The 22,853-nt window shown below is 28.2% G+C and overlaps 1 pseudogene; it reads right to left on the bottom strand.

Annotated features, from left to right (window-relative positions):
• Positions 1-2,664: 2,664 nt before the first annotated feature.
• On the bottom strand, positions 2,665-8,480 carry LOC131655294 (uncharacterized; annotated as a pseudogene).
• Between the last annotated feature and the right edge of the window lie 14,373 nt (positions 8,481-22,853).

The following is a 22,853-nucleotide window of genomic DNA, read 5'->3' as shown; positions in this document are numbered from 1 at the left end:
TTAGTACGAACTTACACTAAATCAAAACGAAAATCGTGTTCAGAATTTTTAATTGTCATTTAGTAAGAACGTACACCAAATCAAAATGAAAGTCGTCTTCAGAAAACAAGGAAATCGTGTGTTTGATTTTAAGAAGTAATATATCAAACACATTTGTTCAATGTTTCGTCAAGATTATGTTATTATGTGTGGCGAGTTTATGTAGAATAGTGCTAGCGAAAATTCTTAACACATTCACACATTCAACCCACTTATTTTAAATTTATATGGATTCCATTGTATTTATATCACCTACATGATTTAGTCGTGCCCATGCAAATTTAAATAAAAAAATTGTTGAAAAACGAATATAAAAATCTTTTAAGTTTGATAGAAATCTTGTATAAAATTGTTCATATTATATTAATCATGTGGAAGGTTTTTTTTTTCCCTTTAAACACAAATTCCAGCATAAACCGCTCGAATTACATGCTTTTTCAATTTGACAATCTCTCTCTTTTGAATCATCATTATACAAAATAATTATGTAAAAGCTCAAACCAGGATTCAATTACATTGTGCAAAATATTATCCTTACAATTCAAGTTACAATTTGGAATCTATCAGGTCTCTCTTTTTACAGTAAGTTTTTGTGCATGTCTCACATGCTTATAGTTTATTATCGCATGCACAATTGAAAATCTATCAGGTTTCTCTTAGATATAAAATATGGTCACACTGCAATCAACTTCATAGCCTCTGAGCAAAAGCGTTGTTCCATCGCTAGTTCCTCCACATTCAGTTGACATCCTACCTCTATATTAACAAAATCAACAAAACATATTAGGGTCTGATAAGATGTATTAAGAACCAAAAGCAAAATATTACAATTCAATTTTTATTTTATCTAGATAAAAATGCAGGGTAGTATTTGTGTGATTTACCTTGACTACAAATTGGTATAGAACTGTCTCTTCCATGCTACTGATGTTGAGATGAAGAACTTCAAAAGAAAAACTTTCTAAAGCTTATATAATCCTTGAAATTTGACTTGGAATTCTTTGAAATATCACTCTTAAAATCAAATTTGGACCTGAGATTTTCACTTCTACATCTGCAACTGAAGAATTGTAGCTTGCTCCTAGCTCCTTGAATTGTATGCTTATTCAATAGAAGCATTTAGTATGCTTATATACATAAGTGATACATGCAGTAATTATCATGTCTGCCCAATAGAAGCATTTAGTATGCTTATATACATAAGCTATATTATGTTTTACCAAGGTGTAGGCAATTTACCAAATTCTTCTGAAGGTATCATTTTGAATTCTTTCAGTCATTTTCCTTTTCATTTCAAAGATAAGGAATTTGTTTGTTTGTGCTGTTACTGGTTGTCCTCCCAGGCTGAAGATAAGAAATTTGAACCAGAGATCGATTCAGGCGCTATACTCATTTCAGATCATTTAAGGTATATTCTGAATATTTTGATTTTTAACAGGAGAGGCATTCCCTTCACCACTTCTAGTTACTTACTGAAATACTTTGTTTCATGGAAGCTATCTAGCTGATGCCATCTACAAGAAACCAAAAGAAGCTAAGCCTTTTTATGTTCGTGTTATTGATGACAAAAATGTTGCTGCATTTGATCTCATTGTCCCAGAGCTATAACCGAAAGTGACCGCCATTATGGTGTTGTGTGTGGACGGTGACAGTGTGACGCAATTCTGTTAGGTGTTAAAGTAGTTTAGCATAACAATGTACATTTATAAATGTTGCAGAGATGCAAACTAAATCCTCTTACTGAATGCAGAAACATATTTTTAAAGGTCTGGTTCAGACCTATATACCAACATTTATAACAATAGACAAAATTTGAAAAGATTGCATGAGAGAATCATCAACATTAAACAAAAGCTTTGCCGCAGTTTCTTTCACATTTTCTTACTACACATTTCTTACTATCATTTTAAGTTCCAGCATAATTGCGATAATCACAAAAACCAAATGCTTTATAAGTAGGCCAGTAGACCGAGGTGATGTTCGTTTAACCAAACTTGGCCTTTTCCCATGCTTATAACCGTGTCTAAAGCCAACAATGCAAGTCCAACCATACCTATAGAAGAATTATGATACTTACTTTGTACCAAGTCATCAAGTCAAATGACTGCTTTTGAGAAACTAACTGTCCTTAAAGCCAATCAATAGAGGAAGTTCTCCCGAATGACTTCACCTTTAAGGTCAACCTAAATGAAACATGAATTCAAATTAATCTCAAGCAAATCCAATCAACCATGAAAAATAAGATAGCAGGCCAGGTGAATGCTTGAAGAACCTTGTATGACCATTTCCTCAAAACCTAGATTCAAGAAAACAATTACATCCATCAAATTTTAACAGAATGAACCATAATTCTTGTCACAGTGCTCAAAATGAATCATGATCTTATTTTCTCTTAATCACCATGAAGCCAACACCAAAAACAAAAGAATATGAACATGACAACACCAAATCCAACACTTTAATCTTAGGGGGAGAGTAGCTTTCTACTCAATTCTCAATGAACATGACATTTTTAATAAAAGAATATGAATAAATAACACAAATAATAATAATAATAATAATAATAATAATAATAATAATAATAATAATAATAATAATAATAATAATAATAATAATAATAATAACATTATGATTTTAGTCCAAAACACAACCACTTTTGAAATTGATTGATTTTGCCACTGTTTTACAAGGAAAAACCAAAATTTGATATCTCTATTTTATAACTTTTCACTATAACATCAAAACCTTTCGGCCATCCTAGAAGTAACCGCTCTCAATTTAGAATAAACTTTTGCAGCCGGTGATCCCATAATTAAGTAACATAGAGAATCCCTAGCAATCTTGATGTTTGCAAAAGATCCAAGAATATGAATCTTGGTGTCAGCAATCACAACTCTCGTCTTGGACGCATTCTCAATTGCGAACTTAGTCTTCCCACCTTTTCCAGACAATCTTCCAATAGCACGGGACAAGTGATCGCCTCGAAGTGTCTTAACATCCTTAATCTCAAAGGACTCAACATAGAGCTCATCGAGCCGCAGAATAGCAATGGCATCTATAACATCGAAACCCAGCATGAATGCATGGACGAAATCAGCACACTTTTGGAGATTACTGATGTCAGGAGTGTCGTGCCTTGTCTTCAGCTCAACTTTACGCGCCTTTAAATTCATTCGGATGTCGATTTTCATATGCTCGTATACAGGTGTGTAGAGGGACGGATACCTTGCGAAACTGGACTTGGCCACTAGACATTGTTGGAAATTATTAATACTTAATAATATTTAATCACCATGGGTGTGTTCCAAAATGACAAGAAAATATCTATGTGAAGTTTGTATTTTGAATATGAAAATAGGCAACACTTCGTGAAGTGTTGCAATAGGTTGTTTGTAGTTTGAATCATAAATATGTAACACTTCGTGAAGTGTTGCAGAATGAAAACATGCAACTCTTGGTAAATGTTGCAATAGGCCAAGCATTGTAACTTTTGGAAAAGGAACTGTTTCACGAAGGGTCGCTACCTTATGAAACAATACTAAAGTGGCCTATAAAAACCTCATTCTTGATTCAAAAATATATAACAAAAATGTACATTTCATAAGCCTATCATCTTCACTAAAATTCCAGACACTCTTCGCTACATCCGAGTTTTCGTCGGTCTTACGCAAACTCGATAAAAGGCTGAATTATCCTGGGTATTCCTGCGTTCCAGACATATTGAGAGTGCTTGAAATACTATAAGGAAAGTGTTCCGTACACGATTCTAGCCTCGATTCCATTCGGTTGAAATTGATTTTTCTAACAATCTTATAGTATTTTGCATAATGGCAATCGAGGCTTCCATTTCAAGGATCAAATGAGAAATTGTTATGCCATGGACATATTCTAAACACAAGAATAATCGCTATTTACGATCCGGGTACGTTTTATTCTTTCTCCGAGAAATTCATAGAATTGTGAAAAATTATAATATCAAGATATTATGAAATTTTATTAACAACCGATACAGAACCTTAAATTATTGATATTATGATTTTTCGATAATGATTAAGATATATAATGTACATAAAATAGTTAATTTTTAAAATTGTTGTAATAGTGATTGCAATATATGTTATATTTCTTGTGTTGATATAAAATATGGCGTAATGGACGTAAATATGACATGTATACTTAATTATGTGGATTTCGTACTGTGCATTTTGAACTTTTGATTTCGTATAAATGTTGTAAGAAACGAAACACCGCATGCATAATATTTTGTAGCTTTGATATAATCATCAGACACATATTTGATTTTCAATCATACGACATACAAGTAAGGTAGATAAATGAAATGGATAAATCCTAAATCCTATATAATGATTTACGGTGTTATACGGTAATACGAAAGTTTGAAAATATATATGAATTCGGAACGGAGCACTGTATATATTGTTTATAGAAACATTGCTCCAATATATGTGTCGTTTGGTGGTGTGGTTTGGCAATACAATAATGATATATAATTCATAGAAAGCTGTGTCAATATACCCGTGGTTTGGCCATATAATCTTCAAACAAAGCACATCATCAATGTATATAGCAGGTATATACATAATACACCTATTGCATTAGTGTATGATAATGATTTATGAAAACCATCTAAAATAAATTCATATTGGTATTATTTTAATATCTTTTGCAAAAGGTTTCTCTATCATTACAGAATATATTTTAACCTCTGTTTCCATATTGATATATTTCAACTTTTACAATTATAATTGGTATGTGAACTAGCCGTGAACAAGTTCTGGTCAAATATTTGTTTATTGGCATATCTATGATAAAAGCTAAATTGAAATAGAAAATTTGAAATTTTAAAGTATGGATTGGTTGATTACTAAAGTAGTCAAATTTATTCATAATTTCAAATTGTGCAATTGAGTTTTGATTTATATTCTATGTGAATAACATGTTGGTATTCAATGAGACTTATTATAATACATATAAGGACCATTTAAAGATGAATCAAGATTTATATAGATTTTGAATTTGGAGTCTAATGATTGAATTCTGAGATGTGGAATTTTTATTTATTTATTTTGAACCTTATCGCGGAGGATAAGGAATTCGAATCGTACAAATAAGAACCTTGTGAAGAAGGTTCTCTACGGATTGTTGAAATACAAATAGAAAGTTCATCAATGATTGTTGAAAAACAAATCGAACTTAGAATTGGCAGAAAGTCTAAAAGGCCAAGGATTTAGGACCGAACAAAATCGATTGTCGGCATATTTCTTGTATTCAATAGAAGAAAAATGTGAGAATTTTGTTCGTAAGATTCCTATTATTCTTCAAGTGGAAGATGATCATAAAGAGTTACAATGAAGATGTAATTTCAAGGGACTTCTCTTGGAATGATGTTATCCAAGATGAAATGGAATCAACAATGTCAAATCATACTCCTTTGGATGCAAACGGATGTTTAGAAAAGGTATCATAGTGATGGTACATTAAAACATCTACAAGGGTTTTAGACAAAATAAAGATGTTGATTATTTTGACACATATGCACTAGAAGCAAGCATAATGAAAATTATAGTTTTGTTTGCATTAGCTTCATCAAATAAATGTCAAAGGACATTACTAAATAGAAATCTCAATGAGGAGATTTATATGGAGCAATTATAATGTTATATTGTTCCTACTGATGAACAAAAAGGTGTATAAGCTTGTTAAATCCTTGTATGAATTAAAATAAGCACCGAAACAATGACATTAAAAGTTTGACTTTGTCATTGTAAGATTCTCCGATTAAGGAGGAGACACACAAATTAAGGGTGATACACATAACTTAGAAGGAGACTTTTCAATCTAATCAAAACACAAATTCAAAGAGTTTGTCATCATCAAAAAGGGGGAGATTGTGAAGAATATATCTTATTTTTAGTTTTGATGAAGACAAAGATTATAAACAAAGAAAAGGATCAAAAGTCATGCACATCAATGATGTAGTTAATCAATAAGGTTGAACATAGAAGTTCAAGAGAAGATTTGAGAGAAGTGAACATAACTAAGGTACTCATTGCAATTCATACTATTTATTTTAAATTGCTCATAATTTTATCTCTCACTTCATCTAAAAACCTTCTTGCATCATCATGCATGATTATCTAAAAACCTTCCTCTTCTAATTCTTGTGATAAGTGTTTGTACACAAATTCGTGTGAGAATATTGTGATATTCTTTTGTCTCCATGTTGATTATATGATTAATCACTCGCAACGAGATGAATGGAATTTCAGAAACAAAGAGGTTTCTAACTTCCACATTCAAGATGAAAAATCTTGAAATAGTGGACACTCTTTTGGAGATCAAAGTAATGCAAAAATAGTGGGGGTTATGAACTTAGTCAAAGACACTTTGAGAAAGTTCTTGATAAGTTCAAACTATCACGTTTCAAGAAAGTGAATATTCAATTTGATCTTAGTATCAAATGATGATGGAAGAGTCATGGCTATATTTAGAATACACAAGTGAAATTGGTTTTCTAATGCAATGTACTATATGCGATATAGCAGTTACAAATAGTAAATGAGTAGATTTACTAGAAATCCAAATTGTGAGCATTCGAAGGACATCACAAGGATTTTGATTATCTTTTAAAAACTAAAATCTTGACCTCCATTATGGTAGGTTTTCTATCATATTAGAAGGATATACCAATATGAGTTGGATATCGAGTGTTGGAGATCATAAAATTACAACTGAGTGGATATTTACACTAGTTGTAGGTGAAATTTCTTGGAAGAGCAAGAAACAAACATGCATCACTCTCTTGACCATGGAACCATGGTGTGTGGATCTCGTTTCCACTAATAAAATAAGTTAAATGGTTGAGGGACCTTCTGGCGGAAGCTCCATTGGCTAAATACAGTGTTTCAAAGGTGTTAACACAATGTGTTAGTCAAGCCAATTTAACAAGAGAATTCAGATAAGTATAAAATAGAAAGTCTGGGCACTGAGGCCTTAGACATTCGTGAGAAAATTGATTAAAGATGCAATCATTTACTTGCATATATACGACCGATCTATGATTTGGGAAATTCATTTACTAAGCCACTGGCCAGAGACTTAATAAAAACAACCTCAAGATGTAGGAGGTTGAAACTCCTTGAGTAAGAGTTCCGACAACGGCGGCAACTCAATCTTACGTTAACAGAACATTAACCTCAAGATTTTCAATGGGTAACAACAAGTCATTGATTTGGATAATTGTCAAACATTTCGTGGTAATGTTGACCTTAAAACGAGGGTTGAGTTTTATTTCAAACTCTTAATGAAGTTTCAATACCGAGGGTACGTGTCTCATGGAAAAAGACACAATATGAACTTCACCTATGTGAATTTCGAGATGGTGCCGTCTCAAAGTGAGAGTTGGAGTTTCTCTCATGAAAAAAATTCATGAAACAGGATAGCACATGGCCATAAATAAGTGCTAGGCGAGAAATGTAGGCGAAGAACCCTTAAAGAATGTGTGTAACGTAACGCCGGTATAATCATATGGATTAATGGTTTAAAAGCATTTCTACCTAATATTCCGATTAGACTTTGCGTTATCCTTACTAAGATTAAGTTTAAAATCGAAAGATACTTAATTGTATTAACATTCTTTGTTTCCCTTTTTCTGGAATTGATCTTGTCATTATTAGAACAAGTGGGGGATTGTTGGAAATTATTAATACTTAATAATATTTAATCACCATGGGTGTGTTCCAAAATGACAAGAAAATATCTATGTGAAGTTTGTATTTTGAATATGAAAATAGGCAACACTTCGTGAAGTGTTGCAATAGGTTGTTTGTAGTTTGAATCATAAATATGTAACACTTCGTGAAGTGTTGCAGAATGAAAACATGCAACTCTTGGTAAATGTTGCAATAGGCCAAGCATTGTAACTTTTGGAAAATGAACTGTTTCACGAAGGGTCGCTACCTTATGAAACAATACTAAAGTGGCCTATAAAAACCTCATTCTTGATTCAAAAATATATAACAAAAATGTACATTTCATAAGCCTATCATCTTCACTAAAATTCCAGACACTCTTCGCTACATCCGAGTTTTCGTCGGTCTTACGCAAACTCGATAAAAGGCTGAATTATCCTGGGTATTCCTGCGTTCCAACTCTAAGACATATTGAGAGTGCTTGAAATACTATAAGGAAAGTGTTCCGTACACGATTCTAGCCTCGATTCCATTCGGTTGAAATTGATTTTTCTAACAGACATCTCGTGAGGCTTTAGAGGCTCAAATTGAGGCTTTGGAGGCAAAACTATAGTGCCCACTTCCATTGAAGATGATGCCTCGTTTAGCTGCATCGTGAATTGCAGCAGATAGAGAAGGTATGGGGAAAGAAGAATGGAAAATCACGAACAGAAGGAAACCAACAGGGAACAGAAGGTATGGGTTTTAATTTTTTTTTCGAAATTTTGTTTTTTTATGTGAAATTTTGGGCTTTAAAGTACAACCAATTGGGCCATTTTGTTTTTTATGTAAAATTTTGGGCTTTAAACTACAACCAATTGGGCCGGGTTGAAAGTATTTTAATGAACAAGCATATAAATAAATAAATAAATAAATAAACACAATACAATAATAAGTTTTAAATGAAGTAATATTTTTAACCGTCAAAATTACTAGATATGATAAAAATATAATAGAATATAAATTAGGAGATGAATATGATATAATATAGACAAGAAAAACTTATTCTAATCATGTGTTTGGTTCATTCATTTGTAAAACAACTATATTAGATAAGGAAAATAAAAACATGTATATATAATATATAAATGATAAAACTATCCTTGCAAGAAAATATATTTAGTTTGATAAAAAATAAAATTAGTATTCATATTTTTAAAATTTTAATAATTATTTTAGTTTTAAATATTTCAATTAATTAGGTTTTAATTTTTTATATTATATAAAGTTAAAAAATTACTCTTAAGACAATTATACATATTTTTTAAAAAAATATTTATTAATATTTTTAATTTAATATTAAATTGATATTTATTTATATTTTGTCATATTTATTTTTTTTATTTAAAATATATTTTATAGAGATAAATTAATAAATTATTTTCTTATTCTATTCTGTCAGATTCTAACCCAGCTCATATTCAGGATAACAATTTGAACTAGTGAGACAGGATAAGATAAGTTTTAAGATTAAGTTATCATATCATGTTGGTCATCAAACACTGGATTGCAATAGAATATATGATACATATATCCTATCACGTCTCTTATCCTGCGAACTAAACTGATCCTTAATGATTTTGTTATAATGTGATATTTATTTGTCATTGACGTGTAAGGAATTTTTTTTACCAATAACTATGATTTAAAATTAAAATACATTAATAGCCAGATTTTTTTAAAAATTATGCAAATAATTAGATTTCAAAAATGATTAAAGTGTGTAAGGCATACGAGATGACGCATGCATCTAAAATTGCATGTAGGTGCCATATGAGATGATGCATGCAATGCCAGTAAGCCATGTGGGATGGCACATGCATGCTTTGTTTTAGGAGGCACCATCTCATATGGCGCATGAGCGTATGTGCATTTTTCATAAATAATAGCTCATTCCTCCACCATTCTTTTCACATCTTCTCACTTTTTTTCTAATTTTTTGTCCTTCATAGACAAAATTGTTTATTATTATTTAAATAGAAAAACAAAAAAAAAAACAAGATTGCACATAGGCGCCATCTGAGATGGCTTCCCAGACCATGCATGCACCTATGCGTCATCTCATCTGGCGCCACCATTCAAAATTTATATGCATGCACCATCCCATTTGGCTTACACACTTTAATAATTTTTAAAACCTGGTTATTTGCGTAATTTTTTTAAAAACTTGATTATTGATGTATTTTAATTTCAAAATATGAATATTGCTAAAAAAATCACGTATAAGTGTTAACTAAAAATAATGCAACAGAATAATTTATTTAGAAAAATAATATTAATTTAGGTATGCAAATATATCATCAATTTATTTTATGACAGATTTATTATACCAACATATGTTGTTTATAGTCTTTACAATAATAATCACATAAGATAAGAATTTATTGGACACATGTGTTTCTTAAAATAAAGCTTTTAATCTCAACCCTCTATTTTAATCTAAAGGCCGATAAATATTTATTTCATTCTAGTATGGTATCACAGTCAAGTTGGTAGTTAGATAGCTACTTGCATTATCTTTTAATGGATTTTCTTTTGTAAAAAAAAGAGTTATTTTAAAGTTTTACTTATTTTACTATTTATTTTCAACCATAACTCTGAACTTTGAATTTCTTTAAGGGTACCAGTTGATAGTGTATGATCCAGGTCGTAAGTCTCGAGAGGTGAGGCAGTAAAATTGTTGGTTTATCATACTACAGTTGTCGTTAAGAAAACAAACAATAAAGGGGACAATAGAGATAGAGAGTAAGTGAGAAAATTGAAAAATAACCACTTGGATAAATGAAAGTTAATCGAAAAAATTTAAGGTAGCAAGAACTAAGTTTCAGTCACTAACATTACTATGTGAATTGCACCTTAACTCACTAAAAGCCTTGATGATTTGATACATGATTAACTTTCCAAAACCAATAATTAGAAATTTAGGAGGTGGAGAATAGATTAGTAAATTGGTCCATGCCAGAAATTAAATTAAAAGAAATCTATAAGATTAGTATTTTTGATTTTAAAAGCCAAAAGATTATTCGTAGTATTAAATTTGCTACTTATGTCAGCAACAAGCATGAAACTATTAATTTGTTAAACAAAAAGTTATTAGAAAAACATTATAGAGAAGGTTATCATTATATCCATCTAGGATTAATTCAGATAGTTGTAAAACCATTACATAAAATAGGGTTAAACACCCCTATAATGTTATTCTACGAGACATTATAATTACAGACTTTCATAACTCAACTATTGCTATAGTTGAACCAAATCTTAATGATGGTCTAGTCTACTTTAACTATCATCCTAATTACTCTAGGAGCTTAGGTGATTAATTCATTAACAACTCATTAGTTATATATGTTCAAGATCTAAGTGATAATTTTAATCCCGGAGTTGCCAACATAAACATTATTAGTATAATTACCTACAAAGTCTCTAATGTTAATCACGATTTTAAATCACTTAAAACTACTTCAAGGAATGAAACTTGTGTTATTGAAGCAAATATTAGTAGGTCTAATGTTTTGACCCCAAGGATACTAGCTGCTTCAGAATTATAGAAAAAAATTCCTCAAGAACGGATATTAGAAAATATGGTTAAATCTGAAAAGAAAGGTCATAACTATTAGAGATGTTATTCAAGATATTAATGGACCGGTAAGGATGAGGATGAAAAGAAGCCAATCTTATTGCTATCATTAGTATAATAGCATTGGGTCAACATCCAGTGCTAAAAATTCGGTTGACTCAACAATTAGAGTAAATCTTACAGGAGTAAACTTTGATCCAACAATTCCCCAACCAATATACTTGGAGAGAACCTCCAGGTCTCCTTATCCAACTAAATCACAAATACTAGGTGTAATTACACATGAAGAATTATTTGTCACAAACAAAGCTTGGATTAGAGCTGACTTTGAGGCAGTTTACAATTTAAAAAAGAGAAATAGGTATTTTCAACTTTCTCTAAAGATCAAAATCAAATGTATTAGCAAAAAAAAAAAAGATTTTTAGAAACACATGAAATTAATATCTATTTCTTTACTTGGTTGGAATTATTATGTTTAGAATAAGAAATAGAAAACCTTTTTGCTGTTAAGATGTACTTAGATGCTAATGTTAGGATAAGTACCAAATGGAAAACTACTAAGAAAGAAATAATAGAGTCAGTTTATCCATATTTAGAAACTATTAAAATTACCAGTTCTAAGGAAAACATAGAAATAGAAGATTCACCATTTAAATCTATAACTAATCTCATAGATTAGAGAAAAGACATTAATAATCTGCATAGTCAGATGTCCCAACAATTAGATAGGATAGAAAAATTTGTCCCTCAACCAAAGGACGTTAAAGACTACAAATTAGATCATATCTGACCTATTTATCAATAACATACTCCTTCTAACCAAGAGTTGAAAGGAATGAGTTTAAATCATGATACTAATCATAAAATAGAGGAATTAGTTACCATACTAAATACCTTAAACATTGGAACTTCTTCAGGAGAGATAAATACTTTATTTAGAGATGAATAATACGATAGTATGGTGAGCAAATTAGGTGGTAGAGCCCCAAGATCTGAAACCTAAAACTATTATCCTAGGCCTTCATTTGCTGATGTATTGTCGAGTGGAACATTGACAGTGCGCCTGCCAACAAGTTTTAGTGCAAACCTAATTGTTGAAATCGATGTCCCGGACATGGATTTTGGGGGAATTCTAAAATAAATATCTCCGAACATGAAAAAGGAACAAGTTGTCAGATATTATTATGGAACTTGGAACCCAACTTAGTTAAACTATAGTACTATACAAAAAATTTATCTATTATTTTGTGTATTACAAAATTTCAAGATGTGTTGTTTTCAAAAATATTTGTATTAAAAATAGATTGCAAAGCTGCACAAAGTGTTTTACAAAAAGATGTTAAAAAATTAGTTTCATAACATATATTTACTAGATGACAAACATTATTTTCTTGTTGTGATTTTGAAATTGGGCATATTCAAGAAATTAAAAACTCATTACCAAATTTTCTAACAAAAGAATTTTTACAGGAAAATCATGAGTAAAAAATCAGTTGACCCCATAAATGATGGCAATTTCTTTATGTATCCATATAGGGTGGAAAACAACCCATAATATTCCTAAAATACCCTTCGGATATGCATATCCGAATACACCCTTTTTATTTGGAATTTTGATTAATTCAGATATGCATATCCGAAGACACCCAAAAAAAATTGTCAGAGGTTTTTTTTTGGATATGCATATACGTAAAAACCCCAAAGAAATTGAGAAATTTAGGATATTTGTTAACTCAGATATGCATATCCGAATTAAACAAAATCCCAAATTTCTTTGGATTTTATTTTAAATATTTATTCCTTAAATTTTATATATATATATATATATATATATATATATATATATATATATATATATATATATATATATAAATTAATTAATTTTATAAATTCATTTTAAATATTATCTAATTTTTTTGTCATAATATATACTAACTTTGTCCGTTTTAATTAAATGGTTTCAGTTTAAAAGTTGAGGAATTAATAACTAACTTTAGAATATTTAATGAAAAAATAAATAGAAAAATTGTATTTAGAAATAATTTATTTAATTTTTTAACAATTTAAAAATTATTATTTTTAATGCAAAATTTTCTTTTTGAAAAATGCAATAATTTTATATTTGATTTTACAAAAATGGTATATATTATTATCTAAAATATAGAAGAACCAAATAATTTATTTTCTCAATAATTTTCTTTAATTAATTATAAATTTTAATTTTGTAATAATTTTTTTTAATTAATTTAATATAAAAATAATGTGTTGATTTAAATATTTATTAGGTTAATATTATTATTATTATATCTTGATTATAATGTTATATATTTAATAATATATTTTAATTAATACAATTAATTATACTATTAATTGTATTGATGCACCTTGATTTTAATTTTTTAATAAATAATAAGTTATTTCGGATATGAATATCCGAAAAATCCCAACACCAAAAATTAGAATATTTCGAATATACATCTCCGAATATACCCTTTTCTCAAAAAAAGGTCGACTTCGGATATGCATATTTGAAGTCAATTTTTTTATAAGAAAGTGTCTTCGGATATGCACATCCGAAATTACCTCATTTTTTTTTAAAAAAATGTGTCTTCGGAGATGCACATCCGAAATATAGAAGAACCAAATAATTTATTTTCTCAATAATTTTCTTTAATTAATTATAAATTTTAATTTTGTAATAATTTTTTTTAATTAATTTAATATAAAAATAATGTGTTGATTTAAATATTTATTAGGTTAATATTATTATTATATCTTGATTATAATGTTATATATTTAATAATATATTTTAATTAATACAATTAATTATACTATTAATTGTATTGATGCACCTTGATTTTAATTTTTTAATAAATAGTAAGTTATTTCGGATATGAATATCCGAAAAATCCCAACACCAAAAATTAGAATATTTCGAATATACATCTCCGAATATACCCTTTTTTAAAAAAAAGGTCGACTTCGGATATGCATATTTGAAGTCAATTTTTTTATAAGAAAGTGTCTTCGGATATGCACATCCGAAATTACCTCATTTTTTTAAAAAAAATGTGTCTTCGGAGATGCACATCCGAAATATAGGAGTATTTTAGGGATTTCACAGCGGATCTTTAAGAATGTATATGAGTGTAAATTTTTTTTACCTAAATGATTATGGTCCTCCCATTAAAGATAAGGAAATAATGTTAGGTTTTTCATCTTTTATTTTTAAAGTTACCTCTTCTATTACTCATACTCCCATGACAACTACTAAGCCTACTTTATTAACTCCATTAGCTTTTACCTCTCAAATTACTAGCTCATCTATCCAGAAAGCTCAACATCTAAATTAGCCTTCTATACCCCTCCTTCTTCCTTACCAAAATCAACCTTTATTACCAAAGATTTGTCTATACCAATATTACTTTTAGAAACAGTTTACTGTCCTCCAAACTCTTCGTTATTACAAAATATTTCAAGGATTTTTCCCTCACGTTAATTCTTAATTTCTAAAGACCAATCTAAGACCAGAAAATTCTACGAATTTATCTTGGTAGATTTGTAAGTCTATTACTCTTACCCATTAGATAGATCAGAATGATAAATCTAAAATTAAGTTCTCCAAATTCAAAAATAATAAGGTATTGTCTCCTTCTGATTGGAAACGACCTCCATCAGAATTAAAATCCTTTTCTAGAACTATTACTCCACAATACTATTCTTACTTTGATTACAGGACGCTTGGTTCAACTTTTTGTCTATTGAATCTTTCAAACACACTTGGTTTATATGGTTCAACAAGGATATTTCACTTAGCTTCCCTAATTGGTTTATTCAGCGGTTCCAAATTATTGGGCCAATTTTAAAAATATTTCCTGATTATGCCTCAAAGGCATTCTACAATTTTACAGACATAACTACTTGTCCTCAATACAAGTCTTTATTATGTTTGTGTGCTATTTTTGAAATTACGTGGATTGCATCCTGGACCTTTTCAACTGAACCATTGTGGGAAAGGTCCTCTTCTACTCAATTAGTCAAAAAAAATTATATTAAATGGTGGTCAAAGTTAGATCCAAATTTTCTTTCTCCATCAAGATTAAATTCTTGGTTCAAGATCAATATCGACCTTTGTAAAGAAAAGGCTATTTCTCCAGAAGATACATGTTTCCTGTTAGATCGATCAAAATTACTTACCTCTTTATCTGCTGCTTCTAGCCATTCTTAAGCAAGATTAAATAAGCTATGATTATTTTATCTAAAAGTGATAGGGCTTATAGCACTTCTCTCAAAATATTAATGAGGACGATTGTTATGAAATTATAAATCTTTGAAAGTTAGGATCTTATAGATCATTCAATTATTTCGTAGATATAAGTTCAATTATGATAAAGATAAGATTATAAAGATTTCTCTTGTCAGCATTATTTTGAAGATAAAATTAATTAAGATGAAAATAAGAATATAAAGACAACAACGACCATTCTTTTACTGGCTTCAATTATCTTTGAATCAAACTTATTTTTGAATTATTGATGATATTTTATTAAATTTTTTATTTTATTTCAATTATTCATGCCATGTTGACCATTACCTAAAAAGTTTATGCTTAATTTATTTTAGTTTGAAGGATTTGAATCCTATGGGATCATTTGATTTGTGTGTTGTGAATGAAAAGATGAACATTAAACAAGTGTATATATCCTATTTGTTGAATATTAAAAATGACTCTCCACATAACTTTACACATTATTATTAATTAATATTAAAAGGGTTATTTTTATCTTTTAAACAAAAAGACGATGTATCTTCTAGTTTTTGCACATTTTATCGTAGGGCCGTAATATTGAAAAAGATTTATGAATTTCTATTTAATTACAGTTTAATCATAAAATATTTAAAACCATGTACGATAATCCACTTTGCAAGTCCTTAAAGACGATTTCGATTTATTGCATATAGGAATTTGGTGTGGTTTCCAACTGAAATCGTGACATGTTTAAAATTATGAATAAAACCTTCAATCTGATGCTTTGAATATTATTCTTAGAATAAATATTTCTAATCCAAAATGGACCATTTCTTTTGCTAAATGTGCCTACAAGTACAACATAAGTTGCATGGTTTCAATTAAGGTTGCAACTATTGTCGAATATACATGGAATATTGCACATGCCAAAAATTTTACCACCCCACCGACTGCTGTTTCTTTTTAATCTGTGTGTTTTAAAATAACCTTGTTTATAACTTTTAAGCGAATAAAGTTGTCAAAAGATTTTATACTTTAATAAATTAACTTTATTAATCTATATTTTTTTAAGTCATAAATAGTATAAAATAGTATACATTTCTATTTTAAAACAAACAATGGATTGAATTGAGGAATTCACACAAATTAAAAAATTGTATAAATAAAAAAGAAAGCATGACATTCCCTGTCATAGGAAAACAATACAATTTGTGGAAGAAATTTGCAAAAGTTGGAAACTGAATAGAGACATGCTCATGGCTGTCAACCACAAAAATGGTCAAGCATCATGTCATGGAATCCATAAAGAGACTCACAGTGGAAATGTTTTTAGATACCCCACTTCATTTTTCCTTTTTTCCCCACTAAACTATAAGTTGATTTATCATATGTATAACAAAAAATATGTTTACCTTTTTTTTTTATGATATCCAAAGTATTTGTTTTTTTTATTATTTTAATTTATTCTTAACATTTTAGTGAAATTATTTATATTTTTAATATCGATGAAAGGATCAAAATGACATATAATAAAAAAAAACAAAAAGTAATTAATTAATAAATTAATTATGGAAATATCATTTTAATTTTTTTTACATTTAATTCTGAAAAAGTTTATGAATTTTTTTATTTTATGCCAAAAAAAAATTATTATTCGAATCTTTAATACACGTGCTAGGATACAAATTAGTATATAGTAAACTTAAAATGATACTAATATTTATTTTTTTTGAAAAAATAATATTAATATCAATTGCTTAGAAAACTTTAATTTTTTAGTTTTTACAATAAAAAACAAAAAGATATTTAAACTAATCAATATTTTAAAATTAGACCGATCATCAAATCAATGTCGTTTTATTTGACAAAAAATTAAACATTTAAGGTGTTGGTTTTTCAAAATTTCCAGTTTCATTAACTTTTATCAATTTTGGGTGATTCTAACTAATCTCTATTAATTTAATATTTTACCCAACTCAATAGTCAGAATAAATTAATAATATGTTTGATTTTCAATTCGATTATCGATCCAATTTTTAAAACAATTAATTTTGTGTTAGGCATATGCATCTCATTTTATTTTGTTTAAAATAGTCTATTTATGGAACTCAAAAAATCCATCTAATCTAATACGGAGTATGGATCTAAAAAGAGATTACTTTTAGAGTAAAAATTTCCTGCAACTACAATCAGGAGAGGGCTATAACCAATTGATGTCAGAACTGATCCCGAATCAGACTAAACCGATGATTATAAAAAAAATCACTCCATTAGAAGTCTAACATATGTAAGAAGTAAAATTAGGTTGCTTATATAGTAAGAAGTAAAAAGAGTTTACTTCTAGACTAACAATATATAATTAGGGGTGTTTGCGGTGCGGTTTGAACAATTTTGACTTAAAAAATTATCCAAACCGCAAGAGAAAAAAGTGTGTGGTTCGGTTGACTTTGAAAATAAAACCGAACCAAACCAAACAAATGCAGTTTGGAATGGTTAGGTTGGTTCGATTTTTTATAAAAAAAATTATTGAATCATACATACACATATATATGACAATATAACTTTGTCTTTAGTCATTTATGTTTATCAAATAACAACAAAATTCATCATATTTGAACAAAAACTTTTTATTTAATATACAAAAATAAAATTAGAGAAAAGTGGAATAAAAAACAAAATATAGTAGCATAAAACATTATAATGAAACAAAAACACAGAGGAGATGAAAGATTAGAGAAGATGAAAAAGAAAGAGCAGATGAGAGGAGAGATCAGAGAGAAGATCGAGGGCCGATCGAGTTGGATGCGAAACTTCAAAGATCGGAGGCCGGCGTTATCAAAATATTGACTCATCCTCACCTACCCGTGTTTAACAATATCTAACTTTAATTTTATGATATGTGATGATTGTAATTTCCATGTTCTATAATAAATCGAAGCATTGTCGTTTGTTTCATGGTTTCTGTATCAGAGAAGATTTCGGAAGTACATATCCGAATTCTTTCAAGGGGGTGAATTCGGAGACGCACTTCCGGAAACACATTTTTTTTTTGGAAAAAACTTTATTTCGGAGATGCACTTCTGAAAACACATTTTTTTACAAAAAAAATGTGTTTTCGGAAGTGCATCTCCAAAACCACTTTTTTTTTTCTTCATAAAAACTTAACTTCAGAAATACATTTCTGAAATAAATAGGCATCTTAAGAATTTCAGCGCGGGTGACAAAAAGACTAAGGAGTCTAATAAGAAATTCTCATAATAATCTTCAATCTTAGAATAAATATTTCTAAGCTAAAATGCACCAATTCATGTACCAAATGGACCTGCCAACATAAGTACATAATAAGTTGTATGGTTTCAATTGGGGGTGCAACTATTGTGGAATATAGATGGACTATATTGCACATGGCAAAATTTTACCCACGACTGTCAGTTCTTTTTAATCACTGTATTTTAAAATAACATTGTTTATAACTTTTAAGCAATAACTATTTTAATAAATTTGCCAAAAGATTATAATTTAGTAAACTAACTTTTTTTAAATAATTTAGTGATTAAAATTTTATTTTTAAATATAACTAATTAAATAATATAAAAAAAACACATCAAACAACACAACACACATCTATGCATAGTTATAATATGAATTGATTTAAGGGAACTTTAATAAATTAATTTTACTAATTGATATTTTTGACTATTATAAATAATACTATAAAGTAAAATGCAGCTCTCCATTTTAAAAGAATGGATTTAATTATTCAGTCAAATTAAGAAATTGTATAAATAAAAAGGAAAGCATGACATTTCCCTGTCATAGGAAAACAATCCGATTTGTGGAAGAAATTTGCAAAACCTGGGAACTGGATAGGGACATGCTCATGACTGTGAACCACAAAACGGTCAAGCATCATGTCATAGAATCAATAAAGAGAATGACAGTGGAAATGTGTTTAGATAGCCCACTTCATTCTCCCTTTTTTTTTTTTTCCCACTAAACTATAAGTTGATTTACCATATGTATAAAAGAAAATCATGTTTACTTTCTTTATTGAGGGTCGCTATTTATACACCCAATATCATACACTTATCCAGTAACACCGTATAAAATACTTTTTGGCATGTGCTTGTTTTCAGAATAAAGTAAAAAATAATGATTAAATATTAAAAAAAAATCAAAACCGTAATATACTACGGTGTAGGTGTCACTTAAATTGTAAGAATAACATTTCTCTTCTTTATTATATCCATAAGTATTTGTGTTTCTATTCTTTTCATTATTTAATTTCAGGTGTGTTTTACACTCAAATTTTTTTTATCCGGTGAATGATATTTTTTTTAATTATTAGTGTCGTGAACAGTACATGTACAATAATTTTTATTGGTAAAATAAATAATAGGTAAAAATAAGGAGAACAAATTACATTTAAAACTTATCAATAATTATACACTTGTCATATTTTTATTAGAAAATAGTACAAACCATACATAAAAAATTATAATAATTTAATTATACAAACTTCCTCTAAATACAGGAGTCATTTTAATTTTGGATTATTTTTGCTAAAAATAAAAAAAAATTAAATTAAATATTATATTTTTCAATTCACTCTTATTTTGATCTCTCAACTAGGTTTTTAGTTGAAGTTATTTATTTATATTTTTGAAAAAAAAAAGCTTTTTAGTTGAAGTTAAGATAAGGTAAAAAAAAACTATTTTTCTTTTTGAAAAAAAGCTTTTTAGTAGAAGTTAAGGTAAGGTAACTTGAAAAAAAGCTTTTTGAAAAAAAACTATTTTTTTAATGTGGGTCTTGAATAGTAAAGTTAAAGAGAATTAAAATAAGTTTGAGAGCTGAGCTTATCTAAATAGTTAACTTTGAAGAATAATATGACAATTAAAACAATTTTATTTATTCTTGTTGTATCCATAAGAATTATATATAGACAATATTTTTAGCTTTCATATAATATAAGTTTCATTTTAAAATAATATTTGTATTTCAAGATATTATCATCAAAAGTAGGTATTATGAGCAAATAATGAAATATTATAACTTAAGTTTCTAACATATATTTTACTATGTTGAGTTTGAATTTTTTTAATCAATAGAATTGTAAATGATTTTATCATCTTTTAAATGGTATAAATAAATATGAAAACTAAGTCTTGATGTCTTCATGAAACTTATGTATCGAGCCAGTTTATGAACCAAACAAATTAAACTATATATAGTTCAAGTTCAACTCATTTATTTTATGAATTTAATTTTGAACTCAAGTTCGACTCATTTGGTTCATGAACTAAGTCTAACGAATTAATTATTAAATTAAGTCTGAAATTATTTTCGAGTTGGTTTGATTCATTATCAACCCTAGATGTAATCTTTGACCTACATTAAAGTTGGTAGTCTTTCAACTTCATTATCATCAATTCCTAATAAACATGACAAGTCTCCAAAGTGTGATGTTGTCTTGAGAATAGATTATGTGAGTGATAAATTAAATTCTAGTGACCCAAATGATTTTGATAAAGATTAAGGACTAAAATATGAAGTATTTAAGATGAATTCGTTAATAGTAGTACGAATTATAAATTCAAGGTTTTTGTTCATGCACAATTATTTTTAGTGAGGACAATTATCAATTATAAATACAACTTTAAAAAATGACGATGATGATGATGGTGGTGGTGTTGGTGACTTGACACAAGAAGTGGAATCCAAAACTGAAAGTGAGTATTGCTTTGATTTAATGCTTTTGAATAGCAGCACTATATTTTCAACTTTTTTTTAAAGCTTTGGCCATTATGCTTTTGAATTGTAGTATTATATTGGCAACTTTTAAAAGGATTTGACCTTAATGCTTGTGGTGTTGTAATGACATCTTATTATTAGGCTAAGATCTTATATTTTGTTAATGCATGATCATAAATGTTTGATTAAACAATCTTTCTTATTTGGATGGAAACTATAAGTTTACCGAACTATATGAATTTAAAATATTTTTTTTATTTTCAAAAAATTAATAAATTTGATTTTTATTTTAGATATGGATGTTCAAATTTTGAATTTGTTTAAAACTATATGAATAAAAATATTAAATATGGATTTATTTAAAAATATATTGATAATTAATGGATTTTAAAAAATTAAATATTAATATGGATATAAATAACCAATTAATTTGAGTATCCTTGAACAACTGAGACATTAATCATATGTCTTGTATACTTGTGAAACTCATTCATTCCAAATAAACATATTTCAAATTATTTTTATTAGTCTCAACTTTATTCATTTTTCTTATTTTTTTCTACAACAAAATCATTTTATCTTTACTTTGATTTAATATTTAAGCTGATTGTATTAAAACTAATGAAAACAGAAGAAAAGATTAATGAGATGTTGGATAATTGTTTGAAAAAGTCAATCTTAATGTTTATGTGTAGCCTTTATATTTTGATCAAAATTAATGTATGATCCTTTTAAATTTTAAAATTAATATTTTGGTCCTTAATTTTACCACTTTTAGATTTTTTTAATCTCATCACCTGCACCATCAATGATGTAAAAGTGATGCGACACAACTTTCATTTTTTCTTAATTTTTAAAATTTTTTCATTACTTTATTCTCGACTTCGCTTTATATATAAGTTTTGATATCTCAATATAAACTCTGCAAAAACAAGACATCTCGATTTCAAGATCAGAAGCACCATTGCTTCATCTTCAATGGTGATGCCATTTTATAAAAAAAAAATGGTCCAACAAATATAAAGTACTTAAAAATGACTAAAATCCTATTTTATAAATTTTAAAAAATAAAATTAATTATAATCAAAATAGATATTTTCTTTGAAAGCATAAAATAATCTACAATGCTGCAACTATTTTTTTCTTAAAGTTTTTATTAATATATAACCCATATTACTATGTGTCTTTTTAAACTAACTTTGACGACCTTAATTTCTTTGATTGAAAAACTATTGGAAGCCTTAGACACTGATGATTTATTTTTCGTTGGAGGAGATTGGACATCATACTTAGCACATAAACTTTTTGTTATATGGACCATAGAAAAATGACAAATGACAGCTTGGTGCATAGGAGAAAACAAATTTTGGAGGAGGAAGAAAGAAAGATGAATGGTAAACAAAATTCCAATTTTGGAAAAGTGAGAAAGAAAGATAAATGGTACTCCTAAACAAAATTGTGTTGTTTTTTGATCGTATAGTTT

This window comes from Vicia villosa, linkage group LG3 (genome assembly GCF_029867415.1).
Source record: "Vicia villosa cultivar HV-30 ecotype Madison, WI linkage group LG3, Vvil1.0, whole genome shotgun sequence".
In the NCBI taxonomy this organism is placed as follows: Eukaryota; Viridiplantae; Streptophyta; class Magnoliopsida; order Fabales; family Fabaceae; genus Vicia; species Vicia villosa.
The sequence above is the reverse complement of the archived record's forward strand: the minus strand, read 5'-3'. Positions and strand labels throughout refer to the sequence as shown.